We start from the raw sequence: 19,391 nt of genomic DNA on the forward strand, positions 1-19,391 counted from the left end.
AGAAGCGGCAACTCCCCCTCCCCGCCCCGGCCCGGCCCGGCCAATCCCGGCTCCTTCAGCGGCTGCTAAGCGCGAGAAGCAGGCGGGCGACGTGCTCCCGTGGTCTTGGAGCAGGCCAATCAGAACGCCGAAGGGAGAAGACTGCAAGTCGCGAAAGCCAATAGAAATCTGAAGGCGTGGGTTAAGTCTCAGCCAATGGGGGAGCTGTCTGCCCTTTTTAAGGGAAGAAGGGGTGCTCGCTGGGGATTGGCCGTCGTGAGTCCTGGAGGGGGTGGGGCCTTCCGGCCGGACGCGCCTCGGCCAATGGTGGTCGGCGGGGCGACGGAGGGGGCGGGGCCGGCGGGCGGGGCCGGGCTGGGAGTGCGGGGCTGGGGCGAGCTCGGCCGCCGCCTCCCTCCCCCCCACCCGCGGGCAGCGGCGTCCGGCGCGAGGGGCTCGGGCTCCGGCTCTGCGCCGCTCCCAGCAGGCGAGGCAGGAGCTGCCGCCGCGCGGGAGGTAAGGCGGGGCCTCGCCCGCGGCCCCCTCCCCTGCCTGGGCCGGTCGCCCCTTGGCGAGACACCCCCTCACCCCGCCCCGCCGGGGACCGGGCCCGGGCCCTTCCCCTCAGCCCTCCCGGCGGCCTCGCCCCGCCGCGGCCGGCCCCGCCGCTTCCCTTCCCGCGGGAGGCGCCACTCTTTCCGGACACCCCCTCCCCCACCGCCCCGGGACACGCTCCGCGGGCCCGGGCCTCGCCGCCCCTTCATCCCCCCCCCCATCTCCCCTCCGCGGCGGCCCCGGCCCTGGCCTCCTCCCTCCCTCCCTCCCCGGCGGCCGTTACCCCACGCGCGGGGCGCCCACGCGCCACGCCCCTCCGCGTGCGGGGCTGCCCCCGCCCCGCGCCGCTCCGGGGAGCTGCAGCCCCCGTCCCGCTGGCGGGGGGAGCGGGGGGCCGGCGCTCCGGCTCCCCACTCGCCGTGGCGTTTCTCCCTCCCGCCGCCTCGCCGAGGGCGGCCGGCGTGCGCTGCGCGGCCCACGGCCGGCTCACTCTCCTGCTCCGCCGTGGGTGGGTCGGTCTCGTTTCAACCCAGGTCTAAAGTGAGCGAGGCGGTGACATTCGCGTCTTCCCGCTCCTTTCCCTTGTCCCCCCCCCCCCCCGAGAGGCTGATCAGAAACCAGAGTAAAACAAACGGCTTAAAACTGCTTTCTCCGCGATGTGATTCTTTTTTTGTGTGTGACACGTTTTGAATACTCCCTACTCCTACTTCTTCAGCTTTGCAGAGCTTCTCGTACCTCCAGGGGTCTGGCTCGGGAGCCTTTCTGCTGGTGTGTGGCTCCTCAGAGTCCTCCTCTGGCAGGAAGAGAGTGCTCTGGTTTCTTTCCTTTTCTCAGCCAGTCTTCAACCTGCTTAAGTAAAGAGATTAAACCTGTTTAGAGGAAAAAAGGTGGGTTTTAAAGTTCGAATAAATCTTTGACTCTTAAGACAACTGTCATTTAAACTGTTTACATATGAGGACGCTACTCCTGAAACAGCCTCGGTGTTTGAGCCTCCCCCTGTTACTACAGCAGCTGCTGAGACGGAACTTGTCGTGAACCCTTCTTCATCTTCCTTCTTAGCCAGCAACACTTGCTTAGAGTTGCTTAAGCTGAGGCTGTGCTTTGCATTTGTCTTTAATTCTTAGCAACTTCCTAAATTTTGAACTAAAGTGGCATTTGGGTTTTTACCCAAAGGCAACCCTTGGCTGTCAGGATGAGCTTGGTTCTTCCTTTTGGAAGTTGACTCTCACAGCTTAGTTCAAGGCTGCTCTTCTCCCAAGCTTGGTATCTGGTCTTTTGGATGGACTTGTCCTTGGAATCTAAGCTTGCTCATGAGATAAAGTTGAAAGCAAATTGCCTTTGTCCCTTCCAAGAGCATGTAAGGTAAGCACCTGTCTCTTCAGCTGACAGCTTTGTTCTGTGAAAAGTGCTACTAGTATTAGCTTGATGTCTCACAAGTGTTTTCTGCTTTCTGTTGGTGTAAGCTTGTAACTATAAAGTGAAACATAGTATTTTGTAGGTGAGTAAACGGCTATAGCATTCTGCATGTCCGGTATCTGGTTCCTGGTATAAAATAGTAAGCCAGTGTACAAGTCGTTGGAGGGAATGGCATGATGGCCGCAAACGCGGGGGTGTTTCCCGATATTTTTGCTCAGTTAAGTAATTTAATATGGTAGAGACTCAAGCGTGCCAGCTTGCGCTTTAATAGAGCTTTCAGTTATGTTTAGCAAGCTGGATTGAAGTATATGTTGAAGTACAGTTGAAAATACATCCTTGGCATGGTGTGCCTAGAAATAGATTTAGGGTGTTGGGGGAAGAAATGCTGCAAACTCTGAAATCATTTGTAATCTGTATGTTACTGTTCCCAGTTAGAGATGGCCTGATTACTATACATAATTTAAAAAGAAGCCATATTATGCTTGTCTGCATGGAATAGTGTACATCCTGATGATATTTTTATTGTAATAAATATAATGAACTTAGACACATCTACTGTATCTAAGGTATTACATACTTTATCATAGTGGTACTGATTATACAGTTAAACTGATGTATTGGGTAGTTTTCAGCAAATGAGTGTTCTAGTGCTTGCTCTTTGAAAGAGGCAGTTTAAGGGTATTGGAGATCTCAGGGGATCTGTATCTTTACTACCAGTCTGTCATAGTGTTCAGTGCTTGCTAAAGGATGCATCACAATGCCCATGGCTTAAGCATTGAGTGTTTTTGGAGGCCTGGGCTGTTCTGTTAGGTCTGTCCATGCTGATGACTGAAGTCAGTGACTTGCTTCATTCTCAATTAGGAGTTATATTTTTATAAAGTGAGGTTAATATTTTCTAAATTAAGAACATATTTAGAAACATGCAAATAAAACAGTATGTTAGGTTTTTTAATTAATTCTGCTCAAAAGGAATTGGGAACAAAAAGTCTGTGGGAGTCTTCAGTAGGAGCTAAACTCAAGCAAAGAAATGAAATGACAAAAGTAGGTTGGCAAAGTGGTAGAGTTTAACAGTCTGTTTATGGCTTCTTTTTTGCAAAGAGTAAATATTTTTTCTTTTCTGGTCAAATAGTTGTCTGAGGAGCTGGTTCAAAATAGAGGCAAGGGGGTTATTAATCATTAAGAAAGAGCTTGAATTGTTTCCTGTGGGATAGTTAGTAAGCTATCTTCCCTAGAAGATCAGTGAGGTGTTTATAGTAAGAAGCACTCCTTCTGCCTAAGAAAGCTTTAATGGAAGGTGGACAGGCATAGGGACAAGCCTATAGTTATTAATGTAACAGTTCAGACTTAGCAAGCTGATAAAAGTGATAGTAATTATGAAATACATACTTTTCTTTTGGATGTTGTCTTGGATGTAGCCATTTTTCTTTGCCCTTTAGCATTTTCTGTTACCTTCAAATTAATAATTTCTTACCAGAAGTTTTTATTTAACTTATGAGGCAGTCCTGTATTTAGTATCTAGCTAGGATCAACTGCAGGGCAGGGGTGGAGGAAAATGTCAAACTGACAGTACTTACTTTTTTTTTAGTAGATTAGGAGTATCTTGAGCATCCCAATTCAGAATATTGTCAAGATGTATTTGATCTATTTGATTGTAATTATAAGACTAAATGTCTTTTGGAATTTGCTTCCCAACAATTAGCTAAATTTGGAGTTAGTGTTTTTTTGTAAGTGCATCAAATAAACATTTAGCTGATTTTAGTAACTTCTTTTGATATTATTTTGCATAGTGGCTTCTTCCCAGTATCACAGTAATATTTATATACTATCGTTCTTTCCTTAACCTGAAACCAAAATGGGATTAATAAAGTTTGTTTTTTGCAGGGTAGGTGCATGCAGTGTATACAGCAGTGGTTCAATCTTCCCTCTTTTCCAGATGCTTTAGACTGCTGCTAATGTTGGCAAACCTGTGATGGTACAGCTTTTTATAGCAAACGGGATTATTAATTGAGTTCTGGCCATCCTTTGCCAGCTAACATATTAGAGACACTCCAGCTTCCTAGGCCTGGTTTTAGATGTTTAATAATGTTTTAATCAAGACTACTAAGTGGAAAATATGAGAAAGGACCTCTCAAATCTAAATAAAGTACACTAGGAGTTCTTCATTGTACTGTAAAAAATGCCCCATTAGTGTTGTCTGGCTTTAGTCTTCTGTATTTGGAGCTAGACTTTGGAAAGGCTTGTGCTTGTAGTAATTAAAAGGCAGGTTCAGTGCCCAAGAGTGTTTTAACATTGCTTTGCATTCTTACTCTTGCCCTTCCTCTGCTGTAACCTTCTTTGCTCCCTTTTTCTGTTTTTAGCTACTCTGCCCTACATTGGCTCTTGCCTGCATTTCTTCCACCAAATGACTATTCCAGTTGCTCCATCTATCCCTGTCTGTCCTTTACCATTTCCCATACTGTTCAGCAAGTCTGATAATGCTTTTTTTTTTTTCTTTGAAGTAAGGAAGAATTAGCACCAAAGTCTTCTGTTTCAATTCTGGGATCTGTTACCAGGCTAGAGCAGCAGACCTGTCAGCTGCAGGGAGGATTCCACCTGTCTTTCTAGTCTGGGCTGAAGCATGCCAAGATGTGAATGACTGTGCTTGAGATCAGTTTTATCTGCAGTGAGTACATGTGAACAGGTGTTTACATGCTCTGAAGTTGGTCATGTCTAAGTAATACATAAGACAGACATAAAGCAAAAGGCATGTTTCTGAGACTGTAGCTGCTAATATCCTATTAAGCATCAAAACAGAATACAACTTCTAATTTGAGAGATTTCTTTTACTTTTCAGAAGGGTTTTTTTGAGCCCAAAGTTAAAGGCTGTTATGTTATATATTAGGAGATGACAGATTAGTATCTACTTCCTGTTTTATAACTGCGTATCTTCCCAATATCTTGTAGAATTGGCTGACCTGTCCTGGAAGTACCTGAACAGCAGTGTTTGAACCACCATGGTTTTCAGCCAGGGTGTTAATGTAGGCCAAAATTGTCTTTGTGGCTGAGGATGGACTGTAAACTGTATCAGTTCTAATCAGTTGCTTTTCAGTTGTTTCTGTTAAGTGTGATCAACCTGCACTGAAAGGAGGGGAGTCCATCTGTGGTGCTCATGTGTTAGCAGTCTGATTCTAGCCTCTTACATGTGGATCAATTTCCAGGTTTTGCTTTTTATATATATTTGTATATATTTTAGGATGTGATATACAGTGATGGAATTATGCAACTTAATAAAGCTAAGTCGCTTACATTACAAATACTGCCTGTATTTCTTAGCAAGTAGTTAAGAGAAATAGCAGAATCTTCCTTTGTCTTTAATGCTTTATAGCACTAGCACTCAAAGTTTTCACATGGTATTGTTCTAGTGGAGTGGGAAGAGGATGTAATGTGTGGGTTTCCACTTCAATGGAACCTGTGTTGATGGTCCAGTACCTCCCATATGCTGGATCTTGCTCAGTGTGCCCATACTGATGATAATTTAAGGGAATATGAGTTACTTTGTGGTGAGGGGATGGCAGCAACCAAGCATGAGTTTCAGGCTGTTTCCTGCCCCTGCCAGGCCTTCTAGGGAGTTGGATTAATTGTCTTTGTGGCCACTCTTGGAGCCATTTTGTCATCTTTACTTGATGACAAAGTTTATAGATATAGCCCCATAATAACTTCAAGTACTGAGAGAAGGAGCTTTTGCGTTTAAGAACTTTTGTATTGAGATATTTCTGACAAGGACTACTGAAAGATCTAGTTTTGCAGATTTGCTTCGCGGTAGTTCAAGTGAACAGTGTCTTAGTGTCTGCAATTATATAATTTGCAAATATGTATGTATACTCTGTCCTATTGTCCAAGTCAACAGTGAAGATGGTAAACAGTGTTGCTTCCAGTATTAATCCCTGGGGTACACCACTGTGACTGGCCTCCAGCTGGACTTTGTGCCATTCATCACAACCTCTTGAACCCCACAGTGCAGCCAGTTTTCAGTCCACCTCACTGTCTACTTATTTAGTTGGTACTTCATCAGCTTGTCTATGAGGATGTGATGGTAGTGTCAAAAACCTTACTAAAGTAGAGGTGAACAGCATCCACTGCTCTCCCATCAAGGTTACAAGGTCGGTCAGACATGACTTCCCTTTCATAAATCCATGCTGACTATTCCCAATCATGTTGCCCTTCCTATGTTTGGGAATGGCTTCCAAGTTTACTTGCTTCAACAGCTTCCCTCCACTCAGCACTGCTGAGGCCACACCTGGAGTACTGCATCCAGTTGTGGGCTCCCCAGTACCAGAGAGATGGAGCTATTGGAGAGAGTCTAGAGGAGGGTGACTAAGATGATTAAGGGACTTTCTTCGTATGAAGAAAGGCTGAGAGAACTGGGACTGTTCAGCCTAGAGAAAAGAAAGAAGGCTCAGCAGGATCTCCTCAGTATGTATAAATACCTGAAGGGAGGGTGCAAAGAAGGCAGAGCCAAGTTCTTCTCAGTGGTGCCCAGTGACAGGACAAGAAGCAATGAGCACAAACTGAAACAGAGGAGGTTCCCTCTGAACATGAGGAAACACTATTTTACTGTGAAGGTGACTGAGCACTGTCTGGTGACTGAGTCTCCATGCTTTGAGATATTCAAAAGCAGTCTGGACATGGTCCTGGGCAGCTGGCTCTAGGTAGCCCTGCTTGAGCAGGGGGGTTGGACAAGTCAACCTCCAGTGGTCCTTTCCAATGTGAGATTATGTGAGATTTTTTTTAAGTTTGTCTAGATGTTTCTTTTCCTGATCCTCTTTCACTGAGGATAAATCTTCCTTACACCAGGTCTCAGGGAAGGCCTGGGATTCCTGAAGGCAGGTCTTATCAGTGAAGAAGGCATAGAGTACCAAAGTCTTTTTTCTATGTCTTTGTCACCATGTCCCCTGCCCCATTCAGCAGCAGGCTCACACCTTGCCTAGTCTTACCTTCCTTTAGCTCCTGAGGCACTTGTAGAAGCCATTCTTACTGTCTTGTTATACTCATGTCCCTTGCCAGATTAAACTCCAAGTGGGCTTTGGCTTTCCTAACCCCATCCCTGCATGCTCAAACAGTGTCTTGCTTCCTCCTGAGTCACCTGGCCCTGGTTCCACCTCTTCTGTTTCTTTCTTTGGGTTTTGTCATGAGCATCTTGTTCATTCATGCAGGCATCCTGCTACCTTTGCTTAACATCCTGCGCGCAGGGATGTACCATTCCCGAGCTTGGAGGAAGCGATCATTAAAAGTATCACCTCTCTACAGATCTTAACAATGATGGAATAGTAGCACAATAGCTTTCTTTCCATCCTTCAGTTTTCAATTGCATGCTCTTAGAAGAGGTGAGTGTAGTAGGCCACTAGAGCATATTTTGTGAAACCAAGAACGGATGCCCAAGTTACCAAATACTGAGTTATCCTCTTGTATCAAATCTCTGGTTCTGGGAAGCTATGTAAGATTTGTTGGAGCAATTGATGCTACTTTTTTAATATAAATACAACAGTCTATGATTTATCATTTTGAAAACTTTCATCTAAAGGTAAAAGTGTTCTGTTTAAGCATATGGATAATTTTTGTTACTTTTTTAATACTTGTGTAGGCAGTGTTTCGGTGTTTGTCAAAATGGTTCTGTTTTACTGCTTTGATAGACACTATACCTTATTCTGTTTTTAAAATTGGTTTTCCACACTTTCACTGGGATGTAGTGAATTGTTATCAATATCCTCTTCCATTGACTATTGATGGAATGGAATAGAGGTTGATACCAAAGTTCACAAAGTTGGGCTTAATTCTTCAAAACCAGCGATAAAACGCTCAGATCTTCCAGTCTTTGCTGATGCTCTGCACCTATTTACAGGTTAATAAATTAAGTTCTACCAATTGAACCCTTGATACAAAAGCATTTCTTTAATGCATCTGCATAGGTTTTTTGTTGAACAAAGAAGATCAGGTTCAAGACCATCTAAGGAACCTGAAGGTGCACAAGTCCATGGGACCTGATGAGGTGCATCTGTGGGACCTGAGGGAACTGGCGGATGAAGTGGCTAACCCACTATTCCGTCATATTTAAGAAGTTGTGGCAGTCCAAGGGAGTTCCCACTGACTGGAAAAGGAGAAACACACCCCCCATTTTTAAAAAGGGGAAAAAAGGAAGTCCTGGGGAACTGCAGGCCAGTCAGTCTCACCTGTGTGCCTGGCAAGATTGTGGAGCAGATCCTACTGGAAACTATGCTAAGGCACATGGAAAATAAGGAGGTGATTGGTGACAGCCAACATGGCTTCACTAAGGGCAAATCATGCCTGACAAATCTGGTGGCCTTCAACAACGGGGTTACAGCATTGGTGGATAAGGGAAGAGCAATGGATATCATCTACCTGGACGTGTGCAAAGCATTTGACACTGTCCTGCACCTCATCCTTGTCTCTAAATTGGAAAGACATGGATTTGATGGATGGACCACTCAGTGGATAAGGAATTGGCTGGATGGTTGCACTCAAAGAGTCAATGGCTCAATGTCCAAGTGAGGAATGGCATTCCTCAGGGGTTGGTATTGGGACCGGTGCTGTTTAATGTCTTTGTTGGTGACACAGACAGTGGGATCGAGTGCACCCTCAGCAAGTTTGCTGACGACACCAAGCTGTGTGGTGCTGTTGACACACTGGAGAGAAGGGATGCCATCCAGAAGGACCTTGACAGGCTTGAGAGGTGGGCCCATGTGACCCTCATGAAGTTCAACAAGGCCAAGTGCAAGGTCCTGCACATGGGTCAAGGCAATCCCAACCACAAATACAGGCGAGGCAATGAGTGGATTGAGAGCAGCCCTGTGGAGAAGGACTTAGGGGTATTGGTGGATGAAAAATTGAATATGAGGCAGCAATGTGCGCTTGCAGCCCAGAAAGCCAACTGTATCCTGGGCTGCATCAAAAGAAGCCTGGCCAGCAGGTTGAAGGAGGTGATTCTCCCCCTGACTCTGCTGAGACCTGACCTGGAGTACTGTGTTCAGCTCTGGGACCCCCAAGAGAAGAAAGGGCTTTCAGCAACTTAGTCTAGTGGAAGGTGTCCCTGCCCATGGCAGGGGGGTTGGAACTAGATGATCTTTAAGGTCTCTTCCAACCCAAACCATTTTGTGATTCTGTCTTACTAAGAAATAGTTACTGGTGTTTATCTAAAAGCCTGTGACCCATTTGTCCAATTTTTAGTTTTTGGGTTTTTTTTTACATAAACAAAACTGACTTTTCAAAATAGGCTCACAACATTCTGAGTTAATGCTTCATTGCCTTGCACACACTGTGGCATCTGGGTTGTCTGTGAGCTTCCAGGTGGCATGGCTAGAGCTGCTAGGATTCAGGAACTTGATGAGACTAATACATTTCACCAGTCTTTTTGTAGTACTCCATTGCTAACCTCTCTGAGCCAGCAGCACTTCTATAACTACTGCTGTTCACTGTGGAGGGTAATACTGCCTGGGTTTGGATATTCCTGGTATAGCTTAATGTTTCGAGGCTGTTGTATATGTACCTATGATCTCGCAACTGGATAATCTTTTCTTTGTAAACTGCCTTCAAATAAAGTGGGTCTCAGCAGAAAGCTGCACTGTGTGGATGAATTTCTTTCCTCAAGGAACTTGATTGCTGGAATAGTATTTTCAGACTTGCAGAAAGTAGCAAGGGTTGGCTGGTGAAGAAGGAAAAATGGCCCTCTACTTTGGATGACCAGCAACAGCGTTTAATCTTCCACTTTGCAAAGCAGAGTTGCATTGATAGCATATTAATATATTAACTCTCCTTAAAATAGAGAAGCATCCATTCCCTCTGGAGTATGCTGCACCTGATTCTGTCAGTCAGGAGCAAGTAAAATGGATGTTGTCAGACCAATTTGAGAGGCTTTGTGTGCTGATACAGTGAAGAAGCTGATATAACTGTAAAGCTTAGAGTTGCAGAAAATGACTGTTGGGTTTTCATGTGGTTGTCAGATTCAGATTGGTATCTGTTCTCTGCCCCTTTTTCTAAAAGTCAGCATTCAAGCAGTTATTTCTCACTTTGTTCCCAGCTGATGCTTGGGAATAATAGTGAGCTCTATAAGGGTTCATGAAATTACAATTTTTGCATTTCTCAATGCTCTATTAAAAAATAGAATTCCTGCTTTTAAGACAATGACAGATAAAGTGATTTCCTTCTGTCACTGTAGGATGCCTGGCTTGTACAGCCTGTTTCTCTGGCTTATTAAATCTTTGAATTGATGCCTGAATATAAAAAACTGTCCTATTGCACTTTGAGTTTGGGCATTTAGAAGACTAAAATGAAACAATAGACTAATGCAATAACTGCTTGCTTTATTTTGTGGTGTCTTGTAGTTGGTATCTGCAAGTGGTTTGGAGGTATAGTGCAAAGTTTCATATAATGATATGAGCAGCCAAAAACTTGCAAACTCTAGTAAACAAAGGTCTTAAAGGTACAGTGTATCCCTACTTTGGAGGTGGGAAGTTAGTGTAGTGATGCAGCTTTTAATTTGTTTTACTGGGGTTTTACTGTTGTACTTGAAGAAAGCAAAATTCTGTGCAACTTTGAGCAAAATTGTATCTTTACAGAAGGTAAAACTTCTGTTTTCTTGAAAACTTTCAGAAATGCCAGATCAGGTTAATAACAAAAAAACTGGTTTGAGCACATTTCTGCAGAATTCTACCCTGACAGTATGCAACACACTGGCCTAAGGCATGAGACATGAGCAGTCTAGTTTTAGAAAGTACTGCTGTTCCCAGAGTGCATTTTTCTCTGGTGGATAGAGATTTACCAATATCACCTGCAGCAAGATGTCAGGAGTGGCTTCTTTATGATAATAGTCGTGGTGTTCATATTCAGTTCTGTCCTTTGTGTTCTGTAAGGGAGACCTGGTCAGAGTGGAAGTCATCTCTCTCTATCTAGAAATTTGCCAGACTAGTAGATAGTGGTTCTATTTGTGGAAGCAGGAAACTCAGCTACAAGAACCAGGAAGCAGAACATTAACAGTACCAGCCACTCTTGTCAGGAGTCATTTTACTGCTTTTTCCTCTTGTTCTTGAGATTATATTGGGTAGGAACAAATTTTCACTGGGCTGATGGATATAAATATCATCTTGCAAGTGTTTCAGATGTGGCTTGCTTGTTAATATAATTTCCAGTTCATGGTCCTTTACCGAAGAAGAAGAAACAGCGGTATTCCTGGTGAAGGAGGCAGGGCTCTAGCTGCCTTTTGAGCTGTGGCTTCTTACTGCGGCATAGGAAGCCATGCAGGTCTAAGATGAGGCTGAAAGGTGCTGGATCTCCAGATGCCTGGGACTGTTGGAATCTGAGGAAATTAGGTTATCTATGCTGGCTGTGCAGAACTGAGGTAGCCCACAGAAAATAGGAATGCAGGTAGTTGGAAATAAGAACATTGAAGTCTCAGTTTGGAGGGGTCAGAGGCAAGAGATATCCAGGCTTCCTAGGGGCTCATAGGGGACTATAGAAATGGTTGCAGCTCCTTATCTGAACACTTTGGAATATCACTTGTAGGGTCTGGGCAGCCCTACTCTGTTTTGGTGCATGGCCTGCCTAGGGATCAGAGGGATAGGTTGGTGACATGGATAGTGGTTTGCATCAAAATAAGTCAGGGTAAGAAAGCTGATTTTCAGCAGGCATGTTAGCAGTGCATTAGCATACTTGAGGCAGTTGTCTTGTGAAAAGATGCTGTTCAATTGTTCTCCCTTAATACAGAGAAGAGGGCTTTGTTCAGAAAGTGGTGTGGCCTTCCTGGATGTGTTCTGAGACTGGAGGGGGCAATACATTTACTCTAATGTGTGTACTAAAATAAATGTTCAAAATATTTCTGCTTTGGTCTGTTTTGTCACCTGCAAACATACAAAAAAAAAAAAAAAAGTGCTACCAAGCAGTTCTACTATAGTTCCTCTGAATTGTGAGGATTACAATTCTGAGAAGCTGATGGCAGTTTACAGTGCCCTGTGGTCTGTATACATTTTGGTTATTACTTTATCAAACATCTGAAAGCTCAGGCATGAAGCCAAGTAATACTTAATCTTGCTGCATCTTTCTTGTTCCTGACAGCCCAGTAAATGCCTATGTTAAAAGCTTTCTTATTTCAAACCACTGCAGCATCACTAGTTTGAGTAAACATGGAGGAGACTCTTAAGGGCTCAAGTTGCCAAGTATGAATGCCAGAAGATAAAAAGGAGCTTGGAGTAACCTGCTTCTTCGTTTTCAAGGTCTAGAATAAAAACATCAGAAAACTGCCAGTATTTTGCCTGAAACTTCTAGTCACACTTTCTAGAATAGTCACCATTTTAACCACTAGATAGGGAGTGGGCTTAAGGCAAGTGAGTTTGGAAGGGTTTCCGAATGTTATTAAGCCCTCAATTACATCACTTATCAGGCATTCATAGCAGAAGCTTCTTAAATTCTTTTTTTACAATGTGCATAGCACTTAAATGTTGTCAGAAGTTCCTCTCCAGACTGTCAAAGTAGTACTCTCTTGGGATTTAGAAATGCTGAGTGCTTGGTCTGACATGGGTGTTTTCCAAGGACACTAAAATTACATTATCTTGAAGTGTAATCGTAACTGGGCTTGGGGGCTGTGATCTCTTCAGTAAGGGATCCCCAGCTAAAAAAGCCCCTAATCATTAGCACCTGCCACAGGGCAGGTCTGTAATAATTTTATTGGGAAAGTTTTTCCTTTGAGCTATTAAGGAATTCTCTGGAGGTGCTGTTCTTTTTATCACTTACATTGCAGTAAATCTGTGCACTGCTACAATTTATATGTTGGCAACCACTGCATGACCTTACCACATAACAGAGAGCTCAATTTTCCTCAGACTTCACGTGGGTACATATGGAATGAATGATAGTAATGCTGATTAATTACTTCCAAGAATGACCAGTGATTTTTTTATTATTTTTTTTTTTAATATACAGCTAGCTGATGTCACTTCATACCCACAGCAGGAACGCAGGCTGGTGTACTCTCTGGGTGTGAAAAAGTACAGCACGCTCCCATGGGGGTAGAGTGCAACTCCAAACTTCTTTTTTTCTTCCCTACTACCATGAACTCAATCCTCTTTCAATATGAGCTGTCTGGCATCTTTCAGAATTGTACAAGGCACACAGCATCATTTAACAGCAAGTGCGTTAACTGGCATAGGTATTTCCATATGTTCTAGAAAGGTTAAGAAAAGGCACACAAATACCCAGTGGAATTCTCCATACTGTTATCTTTTCCTTGTTTGCACTAGTTTGTACTGCGGTTCCTGGCTGCAGCATGGAAGTCCTCGGCATTGATTATGCATTGAATAGACACTTCCGTACCATTTGGATGTGTTTTGTTGTTATGGTCTGATAGTGATCCTAAGCACTGCTGGTTGGGGTGAAGTGCCAGCAGTACCATCTCTGAGCACACCTTCGGGGAGTTAATATGCTGTGGGCAGAAGCTTGATGGAACAGCTGTTTTTCACTCTTAGCTAGAGAAAAATACAGCAGTTATTTTAAAACTGCTTAGATTCTCTTCTGTAAGGACAGGGTATTCCAGGAAACAACACAAAACTGTAGATGAATTCAGATATTTATAACTTCAAGCACAATTTAATTGTGTCAATTCAATGTCCAAATATAGGTCCTTAAGCATTTTTTTGGTTCCAGCAGTGGTATTGAAACATTCAGCTAATTTAAGTTGTTACAAGACATGAATGTATAATGAAACTCATTTTGAGGGCAAGAATCACATATGCTGCTACATAGCATAGAACAGGTCTTAAAGCTTGTAGAAACTCATTTTCTGCTTGGATATCATCTTTCCTTCCTCCTTTTCGTTAGAGAGATTTGCAAGATTTTTTTTTTGTCACTTCATGTAAGTATTGCAAGGACTGTGTGGGTAGAAAGTACTTTTGAATGAGAGGGACGTGGTGTATCTGATGTACGGTTACATCTGTATTATCTAGCTGCTCGGAGGGGAAACTTCAACTTGTGGATTAGCTACATTAGAAGGGCCCAGGAACTGTGGCGATCACTTTTATAGGATCAGCTGCCTGTGCCGTGTTTGGAGGTGTAGGTTGTCAGTATGATGGCCCTACATAATTACCTGATTGGAAAGGAGCAGCCTAGCAGGCAATAGTAAATCATATTGGAGTTGCAATATGTGTAGAAAGCAGAGGGTAGGCAAAGGTGTTTGTTAAGACAGAAAATAAACAGAACTGATAGGAGAATTTTTCAGTGCATAGAAATAATCGTGAGCCCAATTGCTACTAGGTTGCTTGAGGGCATTCCACTTAGGTGGAATTATTGTTGCAATTAAACAGTAGTCCTTGGCATTAAGCATCTTCAGCTTTAAATCTCTTCCTTGGAGACAGTCCAGTTAATTGGAATATATGTTATTGCCTAGTTTTGTATTATTTATGCCATTGACTATAATGCAATTAAAAAAGGACTTAAAAGAAAAAAAATTATGCAGTGATACCCAACATATTTTTTTGTGCTGTTCAGCCAGGCTCAGTTTCTTCTGCTCTAGCTGTTATGTGAAGGAGATGCAGTAATACATATCCAGTATGCATCCAATGTCTTCTGTGCACCCTAGAGAATTTACATACAAAATATGTATCTGATGCTAGACTCACTTTTTTTTTTTTTTTCAGTAGCACATGGAAGAATGGATTAACTTCTCATTAGAAGTTCTTCTACCCCTTTAAAGAGCCGCTGCCTCTTTTCTGGTAGTTAAAATTATTATGATTCTCAGTAACTGAAAAGCAGTTGCAGTAAGGGCTGACCCATGTGAAATGTACATTTTGGGTTAAAAAACCAGTTCCCATAGAAATTATGTGTGCTTAGATACCATCATCCTAAAGTTTTTAATTGCATGCAAGGATTTGTCAAAATTTCAAAGCATATCAGCTGTCTTGAATGGGGACTGAACTTCTGCTCTTAGTTGTTCACTTTGCGGCAATGTAATGAGTGCTATACTGTTTTGTTGTACCTCTATTAAAATAGTATTGCTGAATTTTCACTCTTACTCATGCCTTGATAGTCATCAGCAGTGACTGATTTTCTTACTGTTGTCACTTAGTCTGTCTCTAAGCAAAATACAGTAAACGGTGATAAAAGGTTCCTAGTTCTTGATCACATAAGTCATCATTGATATGAAGGTTACATAAAGTAGTTTTAGTGACTGTCCTGTCTTTACCCTGTGAAGTAAGTACACTGTGAGCATGCTAGCATGGTTCAAGAAGTTAGTGTCTGAAATGATGCACTGAAGTGATTTTGAGCATTGTTGGCACATTGCAATGGGAAGTAGAACAGGTTGTGTTGAGCCATCACAGGGGCTATTTTGCAAATGTATGGTATTTTTAGAGCTTTACAAATCAGTTTAAGTACAGGCAAAGGTAGCATGTAGTTACTAGTTCATGTCTTAGCATATGAACATTTGAAATTAAACATTGTATAGTATGTTATTTCCTGATGTATGTGTACAGGATAATAGGTAAAACCAAAGTAACTATAAGTCTTGCATAGTATGACATACTGGCTAATAAAGATTTGGGGCAGTATTAGCATTTCTGTATTTATGGTTTTACAGTTTGGGGAAATTTTCTTATGTGAGCATTGGGAGGGTAGCTCTTGACAACAACTAATCTCATTCCTTTTGTGGACCAAACCTTTTTAAACTTTCTTGTATATGTTGAGGGAGTTGCTTTTGGGATTACACAGTCATAGCAAATAGCTCTTCCAGGATAAAACATGTAAGTAGTGTTCTCTCAAACAATCAAAATGTGTTTTACATCTGGGTTTATTGAAACACAAGTCAATCATGCGACTGTCTTATGCCTTAGTAAACAGCCCAGCTGTAGGAGTAAGTAGAAGCAGGATCTTGTTGAAAAACAAATGCTTTGCGTGAGCTGGATTTTTCTGTATAAGTACAAAAGCATAAATGTTATCTCACAATGGTTTTTGATGTACTTAGTTGACATTAACTGTTTTTAAAGTAGTGACAAATGCATATACTGTAACTCTAACCCATCCTGTAGGAAAATAAATAAAGCATTCTTTTGGAAGCATTAAGAATGTAGGCATATGTTTCTAATGATTTTTTTTTTTTCACCAGTAAGTTCTTTTCATTAGTGAAAACTTGAGAAACCTTTTCAGTATCAGTCTTTTTTTATCTGGTTGTTTTTGCTCATTCAGTGTTTAAAAATTTATTCTTAATCAGTTCATTTTAGATGATTGTACTTTTGATATGATACTGTGCCTACTTTAAGGAACAGCGAAGCTTACAACCACTGGCTTGGTAGATTTCTTGAAGAAAATAGATGTTTGGGAGAAGCAAGTAGTCCAGAGAGTAGAAACAGAGGTAAAAGGTACCTACCTCCTGGACGGGATAAAATCTGTTTGCTAGCTAAATGTGAAAGAAGAGAAAAGGTGTGGGGAGGAATACTTGAATCAAAAAACATGAGGCTTGCAGAGAGCTTATCTCAGGAAGACTGTTCCTGTTAAGTGACAGGGACAACCTATTTCATTTGTTTACCTGAGAGAGGAAATGTGCGGAGTCCCATTACAAATGGGTCATGTGGCTAAATCAGGTCTTTGAAAGGAAAATACAACTGAAATTCTCTGTGAAGGAAGCTGACCTGGGTGACTTAACAACCTCATGAAGAAGGGAAGCTTGGTACATTGCAGCTTGGGCCACAAGAAGCTGGGTGAACATAGTGGAGAAAAATCCCTCTGTTGTGCTTTTCCTGTGGCTCTCTAAGTAACTGCTCTTGGTTGCTGTCACTGTTACTTTTCCTCTGGTAAAAGACAGGGTGGAGGGAGAAGACAAATGAAGACTAAGATGAGGATGAAAACTGTAGACTCTAAAAAGAAACGGAGCAGAGCAACTTCTGTTCTCACTAATCCTCCAGGAGATGGTGGATGGTGCTCAGTGCTGCTGTTTAGAGATGGGAAGATACTGGGGGATGTGGTAAGTGTGTTTTAATAAAGAAGAAACCCTGTGACTTTATGAGGTCTTGAATCTGGGGAGCAGAGACTAGAAAAGGAGGGAGGAATGGTAAGCAGAATCTCGTAAGATGGAACTGGAAGAAAATTGCAGTCTGTAACCAGTCTGCCAGGATCTCCCTCTTCCTGCAGAATGAAGATAGCATTCTTGACTTGATGATCAGATGAAAAATCTAAGCATGGCAGTTGTTGTATTTCATATAGGAGAGAGTTTACAGTTTCTTAACTAGCAGGAAGGAACTGCATTTGAGCGGTTCAAGTTGTTTTGGGAGAGCACGAGAACCTAGGGCACTCTGTATTTGCTGGGCTGTGCATTGGACTGTTTCAGAGTACAACATCTTGCCACAAGAAGCAAGTGTATCAAAGCTAGCTCTTAAAGAAGGAAATAGTGTGGGTTATGGCTAAGGGGAGTTCTTGGGAAACATAAATTTACATTGTATTTTAAGTGGAACGCAATCCAAAGTGGAAACAGTAGGGTCTTTTCTATCATTAATCTTATTAGTGTTTTCTGTAGGTTATTTTTGTCAGCATTGTCATCAGTGTTATGGCAATACTTCAGAGCCTGTTAAAAAAAAAAAAAAAGGCTGCCTTGTTATAAGCACTCTATAATCACAGGAGGTCCCACTTCCAAAAGAGCTTACAACTTTAATTGAAGAACAGAAACATCCTGGAGAAAGAAAGTACACAAACACAGTGAACTGCAATGGCATTGTATTTAATAGAGCTTTTGGGGCAACTTTATAGAGGAAATGAAGAAATGGAAGAAAAAGGAAAGGGCAGTGGTGGGAGAGGAGAATTAATAGCAAGAAGAGAAGGGGTGGAGTACAGCAAAGGTGAGAGATTGAGAGCCGAGGGGGAGGGGATAAACTAGTCATTTATTTAGTAGGAACATCTAGATTAATACCTTAGGAGTGATGAGAGTGTTAATGTGGTCTCCAAGTGACATGATGTAGGTGGTTTTCACAAGCAAACAGTGTTCATTGTAAATGTATAAGCTGAATTTTTCTTAAAGATCACAGATCTCTTCCTCCACCCACACTGTTCTTACACTTCTTGATTTCATGCTTTCTATTTGCTATAAAATGTATTTATCTTTTTACCCACAGTCATAAGATTCAAGTTTAGGAGAAAAAAAACCCAACAACTTGATCAGTGGAAGCGAAAGATCACATTCCCTGTAAACCTGGTCATATCAAGTGTAAAATTGTGTTCTCCTACAAACAGATTGGAGAACTCCTGTCAATTGCCTATAAGCATTAAACTTGTCCCTTAAGACCCTGGCTGCTCAACATATGTTGATACAAGAGATGATACACTTCCCTCTGAAGTAGAAGGGAAAATTACTTAGTCTAGGCAATCAAACTAGAAAAAAAAAATTGCAAGCCTGGTTTGTGTGCATCCTACTCATCTGTCCTCCTTCTCGATGCAGCTAGGGAACATATCCCACAACCACCTACTATACTCACCTCTCCGTGCTCTTTGCATGGCTTGAGAATTCCCTCGTCTTCTCCTTGTCTGCCCTTGTCGACCCGTATCTGTCCTTCTAATACTGATTCTAGATCTGCACCCCTCACCTTCTGTACTAGTATATGCCAAGAAGATGCGTGGGGTGGGAACTATTATGTAATGAGAACATAATGTAATTAGCATCTACAAGGCTCTGAATTAAAGAAGATACAATGTTATGATACTGCATTGGAAATATACTGAGTCCTTGAAGCAAAGTTACACTTGAATAGATAACTTGCTCTGGGAATTCCTAACTCTGTGGTTATTGTTAAAGCTCAGCAAATCTTTGAGTAGCTAGTTTACGACTCTGTAAAAAAGTAATAGCTGAAGCAAATAAGGCTTATAGGAGCATGTCAGTTCTGTCTGCTGGTCAGTTCTTCCCACTTCACCCATCAACTTATTGGATGTTTTTAATCAATTGTGACAGAGTAGGGGAACTCAAACGTAAGTTGGTCTGCTTGCTAGAGGAAAAGCCATGTTGAGAATAGTTTATCTGCTTGGCCTGTTTGGTTTGTTAGTCAGCCAACATGTGTGCTAATGTTTTTGCCCAACATGCACAGTTATATCGAAACCTGCAAAAGAAGATGCTGCCTGGCTAGTAAGGTCATGTGGGAAGGGAACTGAAAGCAATGTGGAGTCCCAGAATAGATGAGGAGGGTAATTGAGAGCACTGCAGGGATTCTGAGACCATTGGAAAAGGCATGTATAAGAAAGGGAGATGCACATCCAGAAGAAATCAGACTTAATATATTTTGCAGGATGTAGGATAAATTCTTTAAAACTAACACAGTTAAATACTTAATATGCTGTTTGCTTAGCACAATGATTATATTCACAGTTTTGTAACAAAGGTTGCAAGCTTGTGTTTTTACTTAATGAGTGAGAAGCAAGTATCTTTATAGTGC

At 42.3% G+C, this 19,391-nt stretch overlaps 1 protein-coding gene across 1 annotated transcript in view; it reads left to right on the forward strand.

Annotated features, from left to right (window-relative positions):
* Positions 1 to 342: 342 nt before the first annotated feature.
* The window catches only part of SETD3 (SET domain containing 3, actin N3(tau)-histidine methyltransferase), a 64,403-nt gene continuing 45,354 nt past the window's right edge, over positions 343 to 19,391 (forward strand). The window contains exon 1 of the mRNA XM_075029862.1: positions 343 to 495. The gene's annotated coding sequence lies outside the window, so the exon portion shown is untranslated. The remainder of the gene's footprint in view (positions 496 to 19,391) is intronic.

Source organism: Buteo buteo, chromosome 6 (assembly GCF_964188355.1).
Source record: "Buteo buteo chromosome 6, bButBut1.hap1.1, whole genome shotgun sequence".
Classification (NCBI taxonomy): domain Eukaryota; kingdom Metazoa; phylum Chordata; class Aves; order Accipitriformes; family Accipitridae; genus Buteo; species Buteo buteo.